The sequence below is a fragment of the Chiloscyllium plagiosum genome, chromosome 21 (assembly GCF_004010195.1).
Source record: "Chiloscyllium plagiosum isolate BGI_BamShark_2017 chromosome 21, ASM401019v2, whole genome shotgun sequence".
Classification (NCBI taxonomy): domain Eukaryota; kingdom Metazoa; phylum Chordata; class Chondrichthyes; order Orectolobiformes; family Hemiscylliidae; genus Chiloscyllium; species Chiloscyllium plagiosum.
In genome coordinates, this window is record NC_057730.1 from 36,882,431 (window position 1) to 36,903,132 (window position 20,702).

Below are 20,702 nucleotides of genomic sequence, written 5' to 3' on the forward strand. Positions count from 1 at the left end.
CGGGGAGTCCAGAACTAGAGGGCATAGGTTTAGGGTGAGAGGGGAAAGATATAAAAGAGACCTACGGGGCAACTTTTTCACACAGAGGGTGATACGTATATGGAATGAGCTGCCAGAGGATATGTTGGAGGCTGGTACAATTGCAACATTTAAGAGGCATTTGGATGGGTATATGAATATGAAGGGTTTGGAGGGATATGGGCCGGGTGCTGGCAGGTGGGACTAGATTGGGTTGGGATATCTGGTCAGCATGGACGGGTTGGACCGAAGGGTCTGTTTCCATGCTGTACATCTCTATGACTATGACTCTAATTCAGTGGGCCTTCACAAAAGAAGTGATGTGGGACTCTCATCAGCTCTCCTGACAGTGGTCAAGACCATGGTTGAGTCCATTAGATACCTCCTTGGGTGATTGGACATTGGAATGAGAACAGGACCAGCTGTGACACGCTATCCATGATCAAAAGACTGCTGACACTGACTACTTAGATGTGCACAGGAAGAATGGTGAGACATTAAACCTTCTAGGATAGAGAATCTATAGACCCATATTTCACATTCAGAGCCGTCAAAAGAGAACACAAGCAGGGAATAAATCCAGGAAAATTGGTGTTAACTTGGTTTTGATACTAAAGCACAGCTTGTGACTAATAGCAATTTATAGGAGCTGAATGAAGCAAATAGCTTTCTCTTGTTGTATATTTCCTTATGCTCCTGCGGTTATGCTTCCAGTTGGTTTCCTAATTATTCCTAACTTCTGGTAAATTGCACTGCCATTTAAGTGAGGCAAGCCTTTGTCTCAAATACACAGGGGTAAGTTCTAATGTCATCAATCGAGCATATTAGAAAAATGTTTGGAGTTTGTTTGTACTTATCATGAATGCTGTTAATGTTTTCTGCAGCGCTCCTCAAGTTCTTCCAGGTTGTGTAAAACACAGGGTAAATTCAGATTAAAACTGCCTCTTCACTGCTCCACAAATGTTTCTAAACCTCAGACAATGTATGCCTCAGGCAAAGGGTTGGCAGCAGTGCACAATTCATATTCTGAGTCCCCTGGTTTGTTAAAAACTACATTCAAAAAGCAATTGGCTGTTATACTGATTACACACAAGGCATTTGCCTCTGAAAATTGTGTTTAAAACTAGCCAAATTCTAGCCAAAGTTTAAATTGCAGTCTCTACAATTTGTGGCAGTGCTGCCCTTACAATAGCTCATTGTAAGGGCAGCCTCATTGGGAGGCTAGCAGTGTTGGTGTGGCAATTGAAAATAGCATTTTGGGATGCAGTACGAATAATTTGATAAATGACAAAGTAAGAATCGTGTTTCTACAGAATCTTCTATGACACCCCAAAACATTGCTTCCAAAGTGATTTCTTGAATAAACAAAGTTTGGGTTGTACTTTAGGAAATGCAGTGATCATTGCACATACAATTTGTATCAAACAGTAATTTAATATGAACCAGATAACCTACTATTCAATTAATGGTTCAGGGTTGAAGATCAGCTAGTTCGCCATTGAAACCATCCTCTTCTTTAAAATAGTGTTCATGCATCTGTTATTTGTACTGTGAGGGCAGACTGAACCTTAGTTTAACCTTTGACCTGAAAAGTGTGCACTTCCAGTAATACAACCATACCCCCTCCCACAACCCTAGTAATGTCCTGCAAATGTTGGAAATCTGAAATAAAATTTTGGAAACATCCACAGGTCTGTGACATTTGAGATGACCCGTGTACTGGGAAAAGCCTGTATTTCTTCAGTACTATTGACTTTAAGAAGAAAATAGACTGAGAAGTATTTTCAAAGTTGGTTAACGTGTTTCCTGCTGGTGACATTACCAGATTCCAAGAAAGGCCCTTATAATTTGGAGATGTATTGGGGTGAACAGCTAAGAAGCAAAAGTAAATAACAAAATAATTGCAGCAGTATTCAGTTTCAGCCTGTTCTGCCCCTAATGGCTTGTATCATAGGATCCTAGAGGAGGATACAGATATAGTAGATGCATTGGTTGTAATTTTTCAAGAACTATTGTATTCTGGAGAATAGAAGATGGTTAGAAAACTGCTAATGCAACACCTTTACTCAAAAAGGACAAAGGCAAAAAGCGGGTTATTATAGGCTGATTAGCCTAACATCTGTTGTTGAAAAAGGATTGGAATCAATTATTAAGTAAGTAATAGCAGAAGGTTTGGAAAATCATACTCTAATCAAGCAGAGTCTGCATTGCATCATGAAAAGGAAACTGTATGCTTTATTGGAGTTTTTATTATATTATTTTATTGGAGTTTTTCAAGGAAGTTTCAACCAAAATGGATAGAGGGGAATGAGTAGATGTGTTGTATTTGGACATCCAGAAAACATTCAACAAGGTAGTTAACAAAAGATTAAGTCATAAGATAAAGAGCCAATAGTGTTGGAGGTGTATATTCGCATAGATCAAAAATTGGTTCATGGACAGGAAACAGTGAGTGTGGATAAGGGGTGAGGTGCTTCTTCAAGTTGGCAATTGTGAGCAATGGAGTTTCACCAATGCTTGAATGCAAGTGTTCACAATTTAAATTAATAATTTGGGGGAAGGAAGTGAACGTACTGTAGCCACATTTGTAAATGACACTAAAATAGGTGGAAAGGCAATTTACAGCAAGATATTGATAAGATAAGTAAATGGGCATAAGGTTAGCAAATGAAGTATAATACGGGAAAATTAGAAATCGTTCACTTTGGAACAAAATATTATTTAAGTGGGGGCAGTGTCCTTGGATATATTTAAAACTGAGATAGTTAAATTCTTGATCGGTAGGGGAATCAAGAGTTATGGGAAAGTACAGAAACGTGGACTGATATAAGACCACAAGAAGCCGAAAGGAAATAGGAACAGGAGTAGGCCCTTTGGTCATCAAGCCTGCTCTGCCATTCAATAGCATCATGCAGAATCCTATTGAATGGTAGAGCAGGTTTGAGGACCAAATGACCTCCTCCTGTTCCTACTTCATTTCGGTTTCTTATGGACTTATGGAGTCAAATCAGTTGGATGAAAGTAAGGAATTCTATAAAGTGGAGATGGAGTTGGAGAAAACGTAAGATTACACGTGGCTTCATACTTTTAGGGAATAATATCAGTGCTTTTAAATAAGTAGGGTGTTTTTATTTTAGTGAGTGGTTCAGGAGGGTTTAAACTCAGAGGGTGGGAACCTGAGTTATATACCGGTGGTGAGAGTTGGAGATGAGGCAATAGCAAGACGTAGCGCAGCCAGTGGGAAAGAATTTCCTGGGAAAGAATCAAGGGATCGGTTAAAGTATGTTTGCTTTAATGCAAGGAGTATCAGGAATAAAAGTGATGAGCTTAGAGCATGGATCAGTATCTGGTGCTATGATATTGTGGCCATAACAGAGATGTGGGTTTCTCAGGGGCAGGAATGGTTGCTGGATGTTCCAGGGTTTAGAACATTTAAAAAGAATAGGGAGGGGGGGAAAAAAAGAGGAGAGGGACTGGCACTGCTAATCAGAGAGGGTATCACAGCTACAGAAGTTACCATTGTCGAGGAGGGTCTGCCTATTGAGTCAGTATGGGTGGAAATTAGGAACAGTAACGGAGCAGTCACCTCATTAGGGGTTTACTACAGGCCCCCCAATAGCAGCAGGGACATTGAAGAAAGCATAGGTTGGCAGATTTTGGAAAAGTGTGAATGTAGTAGGGTTGTTGTAATGGGTGACTTTAACTTTCCCAATATTGATTGGAACCTCCTTCGAGCAGATGGTTTAGAAGGAGCTGTTTTTGTAAGGTGTGTTCAGGAGTGTTTCCTAACTCAGTACGTTGACAGGCCAACGAGGGGAGAGGCCATTTTGGATTCGGTGCTCGGCAATGAGCCGGGGCAGGTGTCAGATCTTGCGGTGGGAGAGCATTTTGGTGATAGTGACCACAACTGCCTCACATTCTACATAACTATGGAGGAGAGAAGCAGGCTCCTCTCCGTGACTCCTTTGTCAGATCCCGCACCCCCCCACCCATCCCCCACTCCCACCAGCCCACATCCCACTCCCAGCACCTTCCCCTGCCACTGACAGAAGTGCAAAACCTGCATCCACATTTTCTCCCTCACTTCCGTCCTAGGCCCCAAAGGATCCTTCCACATCCGACAGAAATTTACCTGTACTTCCACACATATCATGGGGAGACAGGACACCAGCTTGCGGATCATTTCAGAGAACATCTCTGGGACACCCGCACTAACCAACCCCACTGACCTGTGGCTAAACACTTTAACTCCACCTCCCATTCCACCAAGGACATGCAGGTCCTGGGCCTCCGCCATCGCCAAACCCTAACCACCTGACACCTAAAGGAAGAATGCCTCATCTTCGCTTTGGGACCCTGCAACCACATGGGATCAATGTAGATGTCACCAGTTTCCTCATTTCCCCTCCCCCCACCTTATCCCAGTCCCAAGCCTCCAACTCAGCACCACTCTCTTGACCTGTCCATATTCCTTCCCACCTATCCGCTCCACCCTCCTCTCCAATTTATAACCTTTCCCCCAACCTTCATTTAACTAACACATTCCCAGTTACCTTCCCCCCAGCCCCATCCTCTCCCATTTATCTCTCAGCCCTCCTAGCCCACAAGCCTCATTCCTGATGAAGGGCTTATGCCCAAAACGTCGATTCTCCTGCTCCTTGGATGCGGCCTGACCTGCTGTGCTTTCCCAGCACCACATTCTCGACACTACTTATTCATGCTCAAGTCTCTAGAATGGGAAGTGAACCCACTAACTTCTGACCCAGACGAAATAATACATCCCAACTAATATTTAATAAAACTGTTTTTTTAAATGCATTCAGAGATACAGGCTTTGCTCTCTAGGTTGACAATTATTGTATATTCCTAATTACCCTGGTGCTGAGCTACCTACCATCTTGGATCATGAAGTGCTTTTGCCCGAAACGTTGATTTTCCTGCTCCTCAGATGCTGCCTGACCCAGTCTATTTGGTGTAAATACATCAACAATACTGTGAGGGAAGGAGTTTCAAGATTTTGACCTCGCAACAGTGAAGGAAAAGCCATATATTTCCGAATGATAAGTGGCTTGAAGGAAAACCTGCAGCTGATTGCTGTGAATCATTAATTTTCTGCCAATGTCCTTCTACAGACAGTAGTCATAGGTTTGTAGAATGCAGTCTAAAACGCCTTGATGACTTTTTGCAGTGCAATTTGTACATAACTGTTGCTACTATGTGTAGTGGAGGAAGTGGAATTTTGAGGATGTGGTGCCCACTAAACGGGCTACTTGGTCCTCGATGATGTCAGCCTGTCTGAGTGCTATTGGAGCTACACTCATCCACCAATAATATACAATCATATACCTGGTGTGCAGACAATTGGGAGTCAGGAGGTGAATTATTCACTACAGGATAGACCCAACCTGGTCTTGTAATCAAAGTATTTGCTGATCCTGTTCAGTTTCTGGTCAGTAGTAATCTCCAGGTTGTGGATAGTAGATTCAGCTATGTTGAAGCCATTGAATGTCAAGGGACAATAGCTAGATTTTCTCTTATTATAGATGGTCATTCCTTGGCACTTGTTTGGCATGAATGGTACTTGTCACTTGTTATCAGTCCAAGCCTGTATAATCCAGGTCTTGATGAATTTGAACATGGATCACTTCTATATCTGAGGAATTCCAAAATAGTGCTAACCATAGTGCACCATCAGAGAGCAGCATCCTCATTTCTGACCTTATGATTAAAGGTGGGTTAATAATCAAGCATGTCAGATGATGGGGACACTTCCTTGAAGAACTCCATCGGTGATGCCCTGGAGGGAAGATGATTGACCTCCAACAAGCAAACCATCTTCCTTTATATTTTGATTCCAACTGCAGGGAGTTTTCCCCTGATTCCCATTTACTCTAGTTTTTCTTGGGCTCGTTTAACTTTTTCAATTGTGACCTTGGTGTCAATGGTGTCCCTCTTACCACACCTCTGAAATTCAGGTCTTTTTTCTATGTTTGAACCAAGATGTAATAAGATCAGGAGTAATCAGTGAGTAGGTTACTCCTAAACCAAGTCAGCTGAATTCATAGCCCTTCTTAATACATTTCCTATCACCTTTGATGAATGAGAGTAGATTGATTGTTGGTAATTGGTTTAGTTGGTTTTGTCCTGTTCTTTGTGTGCAGGACATATCTGGGTAATTTTCCACATTGCCAGCTAAATGACAGTGTTGTCGTGTACTCAGAAAGTAGTAGACCTATAATTCCAAAAGCTTTCCAAAACTGATGTTTTCCTCATATCTGGGTCTGTTATAGGCAAATTGCTACAACTTAATTACTTTGATAGCTTTAGAGGTTGTATCATACAACTAGTTTTCCCTAGGAAAATTGTAAGCATTATATGAAAGAAGGGGATTGAGGCTAAGTGGATTCAAAAGAGCTGGTACGGACTTAATGTAATGGAGGTGCCACCTCTCAGATAAGGATTTGTTTGCCCTCCTTGGTGTATACAAATGAGACAAGAGAGCCATCAAAAAAGAATAGTGGAGTTCTCCAGGGTATCCTTTCTAATATTTATCCCTCAATCAGCCTCACTAAATACAGTTTATCTCATAATTTTCATAATTCTGTTTGTGGGACTGTGTGGTGTGGAAATGGACTGCCACAAGCCCTAATATTACAATAGTGACTATAGTTCAAAAGTACTTCATTAGCTATTATTCTTAGGTCATAAAGGGCCTTATATAATTGCAAATTGTTACTTCCTTTTTTCCAACAGCAGAAAAGTTTGAAAATCATTACCGAAGTAAACAGAAAATGAACAAATCAAAGTAGAGACAATGAAAATTAGGAAAAGAAAGACGGGCAAAAGTAGATAGAAAAAGGGAGAAGTGAAGAATTCAATAATGACGGTGCCCAGCCTAGTAGCCCTTGTGATGAACATAGTCTGTGTCTTGAGTGCGTGGCATACGATTCATGAAAATCTCACCCTGAAATCTTGCCTGCTATTGACCTTGTATATGATGCAAAGATACCTTGCGAGAACAAGAGGATGGCAATAGCAGAGAATCACAGAAAAGTGCAGCACAGGAAGACACTATTTGGCACATTAAGTCAGCACCAGCTTGTGAAGAAGTCAACTTAGTCTGACTCCCCCACTCTTTCATGATACCCCTTCATTTGTTTCCTTCAAGTATTTATCCAATTCTCTTTGGTTATCTGTATCCACCACTCTATCAGACAAAGAACTTCAATTTTTAGCCAATGGTTGGATATAGAATTTCTTCCTTCTGAAAACTCAGGGTTTTTTTGTCAATCACCTAAAATTTCTACTATCTTATTATCTACTTTTCAGACACTGAAATCAATTGAATGAAATTATTTAATCACATTGAACTATTCATGTTTATAAATTTCTCTAACATGACTTTCTTTAGCCTTCTCAACTCCAAGGTCAACAAACCCAGCCTCTCTAGTCTATACCAACATAATTATAATCACTCATTCCTAGAATCATTCCAGTAAATCTCTTCAATATCATCTCACAACCTCCATAATCTTTATAAATCGTGGTGGTCTGAAACAGACCTAATACTCCAGACAGGGCTAAGATTGCATTTTATGTAAGTTTATCATAACTTCCTGGCTTTTGTACTCTACACCTCAATTTATAAAACTAATCCGTCATGCCATTTTCAAAGATTTAGAATCATACACCAATATTTCATATAAGCTGTGTGGCTGAAATTTCCCTACAAAGTTTGTGCGAAGATTTGTAGCTCGGGTGCTCGTTGTTGTGGTTCTGTTCGCCGAGCTGGGAATTTCTGATGCAGACATTTCGTCCCCTGTCTCGGTGACATCCTCAATGCTTGGGAGCCTCCTGTGAAGCGCTTCTGTGATCTTTCCTCCGGCATTTGTAGTGGTTTGAATCTGCCGCTTCCGGTTGACAACCGGATTCAAACCACTACAAATGCCAGAAATTCCCAGCTCGGCGAACAGAACCACAACAATTTCCCTACAAGTTGACCTCTGAGTTACAACCTGTTTGTAGCTCAGCAAAAGAGTCTATTGGGGCCACACCTGAATTAATCATCCAAGCCCTTCAAAGTTCTAGATGGAACTCTGGAGCCTCCAAGTATTTCTCTTCCCACATCCCCTTTAAATTTACACCACCTAGTATGTATTGGCTTTACTAATTCTCATTACCAAAAGGTATCACTTCACACTTTTCTGCATTGGTTTTCATCTGCTCTGTATCTGACCCTTCCATTAGCCTGTCCAGCCTGTTCTCATGAAGTTTGGCAAAACACCTTCACTGTTGAATGGACTTTCAAATTTTGTGTCACCTGCAGATTTCAAAACTGTGACCTGTAATCCTTAAGAGCAAGGGCAGAGATTTTCTGAGGAATGAGAAGTTGACCACTGGAGCTTAAAGCAGCAGTGGACCTGATTAACAATGAGAGGGCTGGATTTCAGTTTTGGGGTGGGTGGATGGGGTCAATTTATTTCATCAGCAGCAGCAGTGGCAGTAGTGGGAAAGATGCTTTGAAGGTGGAAACAACATTTGCTGCCAGTGTAGGACCTCAGTGCCTGGGATTCTGCTGGAGGTCCATCAGGTTTACCTAGTAATCGCCTCACACAACAGAAGGTCTTCCTGATGTCAGCAAAATGCCTGCAGGGACATAAAGTAAGAATAGGCTACCAGGCAGCTCAATTCGCTGCCCAGTGGGTGATTATGCTTTTAAGCTTTCCAATGTAGGTAACCAGCCATGTTGGCAGGAGGAAGTGGGCTCATCTCCCAGCGCCTTTTCCCACAAAATTACCAGGGCTCAAGTCTCACAGTCTGTCTCCAATGGGCCAGAAAAATGAAGAAGGGGTGGGGGCAACACGACGCCTGGAGGAAGAGCGACTCATCTTCCGCCTAGGAACCCTCCAGCCACAGGGGGTGAATGCGTATTTCTCCAGCTTCCTCATTTCCCCTCCCCCACCTTTTCTCAGTCCCAGTCCTCAGACTCAGCATCGCCTTCTTGACCTGCAATCTTCTTCCCGACCTCTCCGTCCCCACCCCCTCACCTTAACCTCTTTCCACCTATCGCATTCCCGGCTCCCCTCCCACAAGTCCCTCCTCCCTACCTTTTATCTTAGCCTGCTTTTTTGGCACACCCTCCTCATTCCTGAAGAAGGGCTTATGCCCGAAACATCTATTCTTCTTCTCCTTGGTAAAAAGGAGTGAGTGGGAATAGAAGCATCTTTTTCAGGATGGCAGCCAGTGACTAGTGGAGTTCCGCAGGGGTGTGTTGGGACCACATTCACGTTATAGGTTCACAATTTGAACAAAAGAATTGAAGGCATCGTTGCTAAGTTTGCATTTGACATAAGGTGCAGAGATTGGTAGTGTTGAAGTGGGAGGCTGCAGAGGGACCTGGTCAGGCTAGGAGGCAAAGAAATGGCAGATGGAATGCAATGTGGAAAGCGTGAGGAACGAAGGAAGAAGAGACTATTTTCTAAATGGGGAAAGGCTTCGGAAATGTGAAACATTAAAGCACTTATGAGTTCAGATTCCATGTTCTCTTAAGGTTAAAATGTAGGTTCAGTTGGCAGTTAGGCAAGCAAATACAATATTCGCATTCATTTTGAGATGGCTAGAACGTAAGAGCAGGGATGTACTGCTGAGGCTGGAGAAGGCTGTAGTCAAACTGCACTTGGTATATTGTGAGCAGTTTTGGGCTCTGTATCTGAGGAAGGATGTGCTGGCTTTGGAAGGTGTCCAAAGGAGGTTTACAACAATGATCACCAGGATGAATGGTTTGTCATATGAGGAGCTGTTGAGGATTTCGGATCTGTTCTCGATGGGGTTTAGAAAGATGAGGGGGATCTCATTGAAATTTATAGAATACTGAGAGGCCTGGCTAGAAAGAACATGGAGAAGCTGTTTCCACTAGTAGGAGAAATTAGGCCTGATGGCACAGAGATTGATAGGTTCTTAATTAGTAAAGGTTACGGGGAATAACATATTCAGCCATGATTGAATGGCAGAGCAAACTCAATGGGCGAATGGCTAATTCTGCTCCTATATCATATTTGTATGGATGGAAGATTGTGTCTCGTTAGCCAGCCAGAGTAAGCAAAAACAGCTTTTTTCAGATTGGCAAGATATAACAAGTAGCATGCCACAGAGATCAGTGCTGACACCTGTTTACAATGCATACAAATGATGAACGGACAGAAGATTTGGTTGCAAATTATACACAAAGATAGGTAGGAAAGTAAGTTGCGAAGAGAATGCAAGGAGGCAGCAAAAATACCAATGTTAAGGGATTAGGCAAAGATGTGGCAAACAGCACTTCATTTGGAAAACTGTGAATTTGTCTATTTTTGCAAGAATGAAAAAGGTTGGACAGGTTAGAATTGTATCCACTGGAATTTAGAAAGTCAAAGATAAACTCATTTGAAACATAAGATCATGAAGATCTTGCCGGGGTAGATGCAAAGAGGATGTTTCCTCGTAGGGAGAATCCTGAACTAAGAGATCACTGTTTAGAAATCAAGGGTCACCATTTAAAATGCAAGTGAGGTAATTCTTTTGAGTTTTCAGAATGGTTGGAACACTTTTCCAAAAAGATAGTGAAAGAATAGGGCAGCATTGGTAGATTATTGACTAACAAGGCAAAGATTATCAGAAGTAGATGGAAACATGGAGTTAAAGCCACAATTAGTCAGCCACAATGGTGAAACAGGCTCAAGTGGTTGAACAGCCTACTCCTGCTCCTAATCTGTTTGATTATATTCAACTACAATCTGTAACTTCATAACTTGAAATATTCCGCACGCTTATCAAATTGGGAGACCAACCCTAGTTCAATGAAGAGTGCAGGAGGACATGCCAGGAGCAGCACTAGACCTAGCTAAAAATGAGGTATCAATCTAGTGAAGCTATAACATAGAACTATTTGAATGCTAAATTGTGGAAATAGCAAGCAATAGACAGGGCTAAGTGATGCCACAAAGAAAGGATCTGATTTATGCTCAGCAATCCTGCCACATCCAGTAATGCATAGTAATGGAACAACTAGATAACCAACAGAAGGAAGAAATATCCTGATTCTCTATCATTGGGTAGCCCAGAGGAAGAGGCTGAAGCATTTGCATCCAACTTCAGCTGTAATTTTCCTGAGCTCCCCAGCATCATAGATGCCAGTCTGCATCCAATTTAATTCACTCTATGTGATATCAAGAAATATTTGAATAAAAGCAAAATACTGCAGGCTCTGGAAATCTGAAATAATATGGAGGTGCTGGTGTTGGACTGAGGTGGACAAAGTCAAAAGTCACCAGGTTTATTTGAAATCACAAGGTTTCAGAGTGCTGCCCCTTCGTTAGGTGAAGTGGAAATCTGAAAGAAACACAATGCTGGGGAAACTGAGCAAATCTGGAGCACCTATGGAGACAGAAACAGCAAACATTTTGAGTCTGGTATGATTTGAGTACATTTCTTTCTCCACAGAATCTGCCAGACGTGTTGAGTTGCCCCAGAATTCTATGTTTGACATTAAGAAACAGCTAGAGACGTTGGTTACTGCAAAGGGTGCCGACAACTTTCCAGCAACATTACTGAACATTTTTGTTCCTGAACAAGTTACGTCCTCAGGCAAGCTGTTAAACTGTAGCTACAACATTGGCATCTATTCTGGAATTAGAAAATTGCCCAGGTATGTTCTGGACACACGAAATAGGAAAATCTGACCCAGCAATTAACATGATAACATCACCTTAGTTGCCAGCAAAGTGAACAAGTAGTAATTGATGTAGCCATCAAATGCCACTTGCTCATTGGTGCTCAGTTTGGGTTCTGACTAGGGCCATTTTGCTTCTGATTTCATTACAGCCTGAGTCTAAACATGGACAAAAAAGCTGATATCCAGAAGTGTGTTCAGACTGACTATCTTTGACACTGATGCAATGATACACCATCTACAATATACTCTGCAATAACTCACCGAGTTATGTATCTACAGTAGATACATAAGAACATCATCTAAAAGTTCTCCTCAAGGCCACACACCATCCTGATTTAGAATTATATTGCCAATCTTCCACTATTGCAGAGTCAAAATACTTTCTAACAACACTTGGATGCCACTACACTTCAACGACTGCAGCAATTCAAGAAGACAGCTCATCACCAGCTTCAATAAGACAATTAGGGATGGACAATAAATAAAGTCCTAGCCAGCTTCATCAACATGCCTTCAAAAAACAGATTTTTGAATGACTCATCCAGTTAGTTCCACTAGTCCACTTTTTCCCATAACCCTGCAATTTGCCCTTTTGAAAATTATCTTCCAATATAATGCCTGATGAATGGAGTTAATTTTAAACCAAGTTACTCTGTTGTCTCAGGCTGGAAGAATGGAATACTATCCTTCATTAGTCTCTGATATTAGCAGCCTCACCAGTAAATTCTCTACTTCACATGCCATTAAACATTAACAAATTAACAAGTAGATTGAACAATCAATTATGAAAACAATACACTTCATGGTCCAGAACAAAAACAAAATTCAATCACAGTTTGAGGTAGGGATTTGATGGGATATTTATCAATACTGAGATAACTCACTCATGGGTGGTCTGTTTGATTTCACTCAGCAGTGCAACATCACTAAACAGAGCAATATTTCATTTCTAAAATTCATTATCAATCTTGGCAATGTCAGGTAATGATAAACGTGATATCCCTTGTCACCCAGCAACCGACTTTGCATAAGCCAAGAGCCTTGGCAAGAGTCTTACACTGGCGATTGGTCCAGGATGCAAACATCATAGCAGTTTCTTAATTATTTAGCACAGTCCTGCATTACCTAGCTGTTGTGATCACAAATTATTTTAATGTTAAGAGAATTGAACTGTTTCCTGTTCATACTAATTGGAGAGAGTTCAGAAGATTTACCAGGATGTTGCTGGGACTGGAGGATTTGAGTTATAAGGAGAGACTGGATAGGTTAGGACTTATTTCATTGTAGAATTGGGGATTGAGGGGTGACCTTATAGAGGTTTATAAAATCATGAGAGGCATAGATAAAGCAAATAGCAAAAATCTTTTCACTAGGGTGGAGAGTTCAAAACTAAGGGGCATATTTTTAAGATGAGAGGAGAAAGATCTAAAAGAAACCAGAGGGGCAAAGTTTCGCACAGTGTGTGTTTCATATGTGGAATAATAATGAGGAAATACTACAGGAAATGGTACTGCAGGTACAGTTACAGCATTTAAAAGACATTTGGACAGATACATGAATATGAAAGGCTCAGAGAGAAATGGGCCAAATGGGACTAGTTTAGCTTGGGAAACTTAGTCAGCATGGATGAAGTGGACTGAAGAGTTTGTTTCCATGCTGTATGAGTCTACGAGTCTAAAGACACCCAGTTCAAGATACGACCCTCTGAGTGCTATGTGGGTGCAATCCATGCCACTCTGAACCTGTGGGAAACTCCAATGATGGCCCAAAATCCTAATGCCCTCTCGCTTGACACCCCACAATTGGTGGATTCTGGAAAATTGAAAAAAAATCAGTAACCTGCCCACAATTCATTTATGAGTTGAGGATTGTGAAATGTCACAAAGCTCCGCAGTAACTCCCCAAAAAGATCAGGGAAAAGATCAGTCTATGCAGCTGCAGGTCCAGCAGTTGGTGCAATTATGGCATGATGGCCTGGGACATCCTGAGTTGTCTTCAACACTTGTTGTAATTTGCTTGCAGCGACCTGCACCTGAGCACTAATACCACTTTTGACTAGTTGGGTTAATTGGCCTGTTTCTGGCCTGAAATCCTCTATTTCTATATTAAAACAGGGTCTATCAAATTAACCTGTCATGCCCAGTACTGAGTTGAATCTCCACAGGATTTTATAAATGGATACTGACAAAGCTGACAATTATTTCCCATCCTTGGTAAATCGAAGAAATTGCCTTGGCCTTTTTCTTGAATTGTTATGGATAAACAGATTTTAATGGGTGGAAAACTTCCCAGCCCTTGAGCAGCATGCAATAGAGAATTGGGGTAATATGGCATGCATGAAAGAAACCTGATTCTCTACATTGAGAAAAAAAAAGTCCCATAAATGGTTTCAATAGCAAATTCTGAGTTTTGCTAGTAACTTCAATGCATATTGCCACTCATTATAAGCTAATCAAACCTCATTTATATGCAGTTTGCAATTCCTCAATGCACTGGTGAGAAACTAGACTGCCCCAATTCTTGATCTGAAAGTCAGAGCCAACCTGACAAATACAGCTCATCATTTGTTCCTTTCGGCTTTCATCTTAAGATACAAACACCAAGATCTCATTGCATACACTTGTGAAGTCAACATCATCATAGCAGATCTTGGACTAATTTACAATACACCACCACTATAACTTTGAAGCTCATGGACACACAATATGGCTATGGCCCTGTTGGGTTGCTTTGCACAAAGGGGAAAACACCTATTTCATTCATCACGACAAATGCATTTTATGGTTCTTAGCTTGCTATCTTAGTGCTTGCTCACTTAATACTTAATTGAGCACTCACAGCATCTCTGCTTTGCCTTTGAGCATCTTACTGCTTCAATGAGAACTTACAGACTTACAGCATCTCTGGCTTAACTTGCATTTTAGTGCCGATGGAAAGACAGACAACATATCACAGCGGCCACCACTGAACAGTCAACAGGATAGAAATGTTTCTTTACATCACCATTTGTTATGGTTCAATAGTGGATTTGGTGGGATGTAACAAAAATAACGCTATGGGTTAAGTGATCTAAATTGACACATTTATTAGTAGTTTTATATATAAATATATGAACATTAATTAGTACATATATAAAGCAGTAAAGATTAATAATCTACTTGAGATATTTTAGAAGCATTTGCAAACTAATGTGTGGATCTATTAGCTTAACCTACATAACATACATATATATAGGCTCTACATGTTAGTTAATCTGGTTACACATTTATTAACAACAAATGTACCATAACTGTCCCTTCTTTCAGCCTACTTGGGACCTCGCTTTACGACAGCTGGTCTGGAGAGCTTGGACTTCTTGGCACTAGTTGTGATCTCAGTCTGATGTGGAGTCCAAGGAGTGCTGTAGAGTCCCTGATATTAAATTTGATTCTGGGTGCATTCAGTACTTTCTCAGACATTCCATTGTGTAGAAAACCATCCTCCAGGTGGCCATGTCACATGGTTCTCCAACAGTCGAAATAATTGTCTTGTACTAAACCAGTAATTTTCCACTTGTCTTCAGTTCATTGTCATGTACAATTAACCCTTAACAATTAATGCTTAATGACATGGTTTGAAGATATAATTTTTAATCCTACCACTACACCATGTTACATCAGTGTTACATCTGCAAAATTCACCAATGACCTATTCTAAAAACACCAACTGTTTCAACCAAATGGCCACATCTAAATATCAAAGAGAACTGACCATAGCAGAGTAAAGGGTGTGGATCTTTGGGTTGCCACACAACTCAGTCAAGAGTATTGTCTAATCCCAGTCCAGGGAATTGGCTTCAATCAGACACATGATGTGATCAAGACCCAGAGATCCTTGCCCTTGAATTCCATGGATTTAACCACAGTTCTGTAAATCAAGTCCAATCAATCCAGGGATCACAGATAAGTGGTCAGGAAGCTGTAGAATTATTAGTATGGCAGTTGGGCAACCATCATCTGGGGGTCCGCAAAATGAGTTAGATAGGAATGGGGTGGGCCACTGTCGGTTCTAGAGTTTGGAAGGGCATTATCAGGGCAGTCCATGCAATATAGTGAAACTGGGAAACTCATGTGAGGTTGGAATGTTTTCAGCTATGACACTGACTCATGACAGTGAAGGACAAAATTCCAAAGGATGTGATCTGATATATTGATTGGGCATGGGGTACTCAGAGGTAGACTGGATTTCACAACTTACCTGTATCCTGGCTTCAACGGACAGACTGTGGATAGTGATAGTGAGCATGGCAATGTGGAAGAGAAACAAAGATCTTGAACAATAGATGGAGCCTGGAACTCATTCACAGGAGCATGACCTGGATTGCATGCCAAGCTTGAATGATAATTGAGCAATAGTCACCACCCATTCCTAAATGAGTACGTGCTTCCTTGTTAAATACATAGACTGTAGAGATGTACAACACGGACACAGACCCCTCGGTCCAACTCATCCATGCCGACCAAATATCCTAATTAATCTAGTCCCATTTGCCGGCATTTGGCCCATATTCCTCTAAATCCTTCCTACTCACATACCCATCCAGATGTCTTTTAAACTGTTGTAATTGTACTGGCCTCCACCACTTCCTCTGGCAGCTCATTAAGGCTTTCGACAAGATGTGAAAAAGTTGCCCCATTAGGTTCCTTTTAAATCTTTCCACTCTCATCTTAAACCTATGCCCTCTAGTTTTGGACGTGAAAAAGACCTTGGCTATTCACCCTATCCATATCCTTCATGATTTTATAAACCTTTATAAGATCATCCCTCAGTCTCCAACACTCCAGGGAAAATAGCCCGAGCCTATTCAGCCTCTCCCTATAGCTCAAACTCTCCAACCCTAGCAACATCCTTGCAAATCTTTTCTGCACTCTTTCACGTTTAACAACATCTTTCCTACAGCAGGGAGACCAGAATTTAATGCAGTATTCCAAAAGTAGCCTAACCAATATCCTGTACACCTGCAACATGACCTCCCAACTTCTACACTCAATGCACTGATCAATAAAGGAAAGCATATCAAACACTGCCTTCACAATCCTATCTAATTGCACCTCCACTTTCAAGGAACTATGAACTTGCACTCCAAGGTTTCTTTGTTCAGCAACACTCCCCAGGACCTTACCATTAAGTGTATAAGTTCTGCCCTGATTTCCCTTTCTAAAATGCAGCACCCCACATTACTCTGAGGTAACTTTCTTCGCTGTACACTACACCTCCAATTTTGATGTCATTTGCAAACTTAGTACCTATACTTCCTATGTTCACATCCAAATTATTTGCATAAATGATGAAAAGCAGTAGACCCAGCACTGATCCTTGTGGCACACCGCTGGTCACAGGCCTCTAGTCTGAAAAACAATCCATCCAACACCAACCTATCTTCCATCTTCGAGCCATTGCTGTATCCGAATGGCTAGTTCAGTCTGTATTCCACATGATCAAACTTTGCTAACCCAGTCTACCATGACGAACCTTGTCAAAAGCCTTAATGAAGTCCATATAGACCCCATCCACTGTTCTGCCTTCATCAATCCTCAGTCACTTCTTCAAAAAAAAAATCAAGTTAGTGAGACACGATTTCCCACACACAAAGCCATGTTGACTATCTTTAAATCGATCCTTGCCTTTCCAAATACATGTAAATAAACCCTGACCCTCAGTATCACCTCCAACAATGTACCGACCATGGATGTCAAGCTCACTAGTCTATAGTTCCCTGGCTTTTTCTTACCAACTTTCCTCAACAGTGGCACCACGTGAGGCAACCTCCAGTCTGCTGGCACCTCACCTACAGTTGAAACCTTTGCCTCTTGCCAAGTTTGCACTCGTGAATGATCATGTAGTCACACCTACGCACAGCAGCCATACATATAGAATATGAAAGAAGGTAAAATATATCATAAGGTCTTCATATTAATAAAGAGATCACTGAGGCAAAAGGTGAAGTGCAAAATCTTGTCTACACTCACATAGTTGAGAGATCCCAAAAAACTACTATCCAGGATTCTTTTGAGGTAAGCCTCACAAATATAACCTCCTTCCTCCTTGTCAACCATGCTAAGAGAATCCATTGTAAAGAAAAAAGAAAACCATGTTGGAATTGTTGGTGTGCATGATGCAATGTCAGTACAGATGCAACAGAGACAGAGAAACTGGGCAAATAAAATTGAATCATTATATGAAGTAGAGTTTCAGGAAGTACAATTGAAGTAGCTACGGAATGCGAATGTCTGTAACAATCATGAATGGGTTGCCTGTCTCCGTAAACAGACAAAAAAAGTTGAGGAAAGAAAGGGAAGAATCAGATATAAGCCTGGTGAAGGTGAGGGTAGGATATAGATTAGAAACAAAGTCAGTGAAATGTTATTGTTCATAGTGGCAACAGGAAGCAACCCCAATACAGTCCTCAATGTACCAGAACAAGAGATGTGACGGGTGCCTAGGATTGGAATAAAAACAGTTCCATATTACCCACAAAAATGCAGGTATCACTAGAGGCCATGTGAGTACCCACAAAACCACTTGTTAACTTTAACTCTGTACACAGAATTTAAAAATCACACAACACCAGGTTATAATCCATTTATTTGGAAGTACAATCTTTGGAGTGCTGACCCTATGAAGGAGCAGCACTTCGAAAGCATGTACTTCCAAATAAACCTTTGGACTATATAACTTGGTGTTGTGATTTTTAATTTTGTCCACCCCAATCCACATCATCTCTAAATACTGTTTGATCTACAAAATTGTTCGAGTTTAATGTTTATTTCAGGTTTCAGATTTCCAGCTTCTGCCATTTTTTGTTTTGATACTTCAGACTCACAGTTTTGAACTCCTTCACAAGCTGAAATATTTAATTAAAATTTTGAAATTGTTTGGGAAGATAGATTTGAAGACCTCCATTAGGCCACCCATTATCCTTTCTTGTACAGAGAAGAGCTGAAGCCCATTTGTTCAATGTTTTAGATACAAAAACAGAAATTGCCGGAGAAACTTAGCAGGTCTGATTGCATCTGTGGAAAGAAAGGAGAGCCAACGTTTAGAGTCCAATGACCCTTCATCACATATTCAGATACTGCCAAACCTGTTGAGTTTCTCCAGCAAGTCCTGTTTTTTTTTTTCCAGGATTTCCAGCATCCAGTTCTTGATTTTATATTATCCCAATGTTGCATAATGAGGATCATTTTTCTAATGTTGAGGATAAACTGTGTAAATCCACCCTCTCTCATATTTTTAAGATCATTTTTATAAAATGGAAAATAGAACTATTGAGGGGAGGAGAAGGCCTACTGGTATTATTGCTGGACTATGCGTCCAAAGAACCAGATAAGGTCCTGGGGACCTGGGTTTGAATCCTACCATGGCAGATGGTGAAATTTGAAATTAATAAGAATCTGGATTTAAGAATCTAATGATGACCATGAAACCACCTAAGATTCTTGGGAAAATCCATCTGGTTCACTAATGCCCTTTAGGGAAGGGTAACTGCCATTCTTACCTGGTCTGGCCTCCATAGGACTTCAGACCCACAGCAATGTGGTTAACTCTTGACTCTGTGCAATCAGAAATGGGCATAAGTGCTGGCCCAGCCAGTGACACCGTCCTCCTGTGAATGAATGAATTTAAGAAATGGTATTGAAATCTTAAAGGCTGAAATCAATAGATGGGTAAGAGATCAAGAGATTTTAAGCAAATATGGGTAAACACAATTAGCACAGAGATGAATCTTGGTCTACATGAACACCAGAGCTTCTCCTCCAAGATGAGGGTGAGAGTGACATTACACCTTCGGTCACAGAGGATGCCATTACTTACGAAAGAATGGCTTGTTCATTATTTCCTCATAAGCTAAATCATCTCATTTCTGGTATCATTTTTGTCAATCATTTTTTCACATTCTTTTGTTTTTCTATATTATTTTGATAATTTGAAGAGCTGTGCTATGCACTGGATTCCATGACAATAAGTTAAAAAAAAGATTTTACACATTCTCTAATACCTTCATATTCTTCTCACTATTTGAAGAGAATGACTGCGCACATTACTCTGAGACAAAATATTTTAAAAATGATGGACTAGAGTGGAAAGCAAGAAAAATGTGGAAGTCATACATATGGCACAGCGTGAGGCTGCGAAAAAAAAAGACTATTCAATTCCTTGGCACGATGGCAAAGAGTGCAGCATGTTCTCCTTAAAGCTTTCATGGTGTCTTTCATTTTGTTAAAGTCGCCTACACAATGTATTAATGAGATCCTTTTCTATTAATGCATTCAAACATCTTGTAGGGAGCCTGGCAGTGGTGGCAGCATAGGAGACGGTAGAGAGAATCAAGAATAATTAAAGATAATGGAAAAGCAGAATCTTGTCAATTTCAAAATGCTGTAGGGAGAATAAGATAACCATCTGTCCCAGCAGGTCATGTGGAGAGAACCTGATCACGCATGGAATTGCAAAAATTTATCAGTATGTGTTATTTTAATTAATTATACACCATTACAGAATCACGCAAATGAATCAACCCCCTAAGCAAAGGAATTTTTTTTACATAATGCTACCGACCATCCCAACCACTCACATATCAAAATTATTTGTGCCCCTTTTTACAGGGGCACTACTTAAATGGAAAATCTTTCAGATAACGTTGTTTTTGCTTGTTTACAGAGATATGTCACCGCCACCCTTATTGTGACCAAACTAATCTTCGTCAGTATTCATCGAACCAAATTAAAACATGGCTGTTTTCCCTCTGCTAATAAAAACAATCACTTGTCAAACAATTATGTGTGAACATGTTTATTTACGTTTAAGCTATGTATTAAAAACCTTACAATTCACAACTTTCTGCCCACAAACCAAATACATGAATTCTTTTATCAGCATATTCTATGAGAACATGTCTATTTGTATTGCTTTTCATTGGAGATGGCACAATTGC

The 20,702-nt window shown here is 40.7% G+C and overlaps 1 long non-coding RNA gene across 1 annotated transcript in view; it reads left to right on the forward strand.

Annotated features, from left to right (window-relative positions):
* LOC122560764 overlaps positions 1-20,532 on the forward strand; it is a 91,175-nt gene extending 70,643 nt beyond the window's left edge. The window contains exon 4 of the long non-coding RNA XR_006314804.1: positions 20,429-20,532. This is a non-coding gene — a long non-coding RNA (uncharacterized LOC122560764). The remainder of the gene's footprint in view (positions 1-20,428) is intronic.
* Positions 20,533-20,702: the final 170 nt, after the last annotated feature.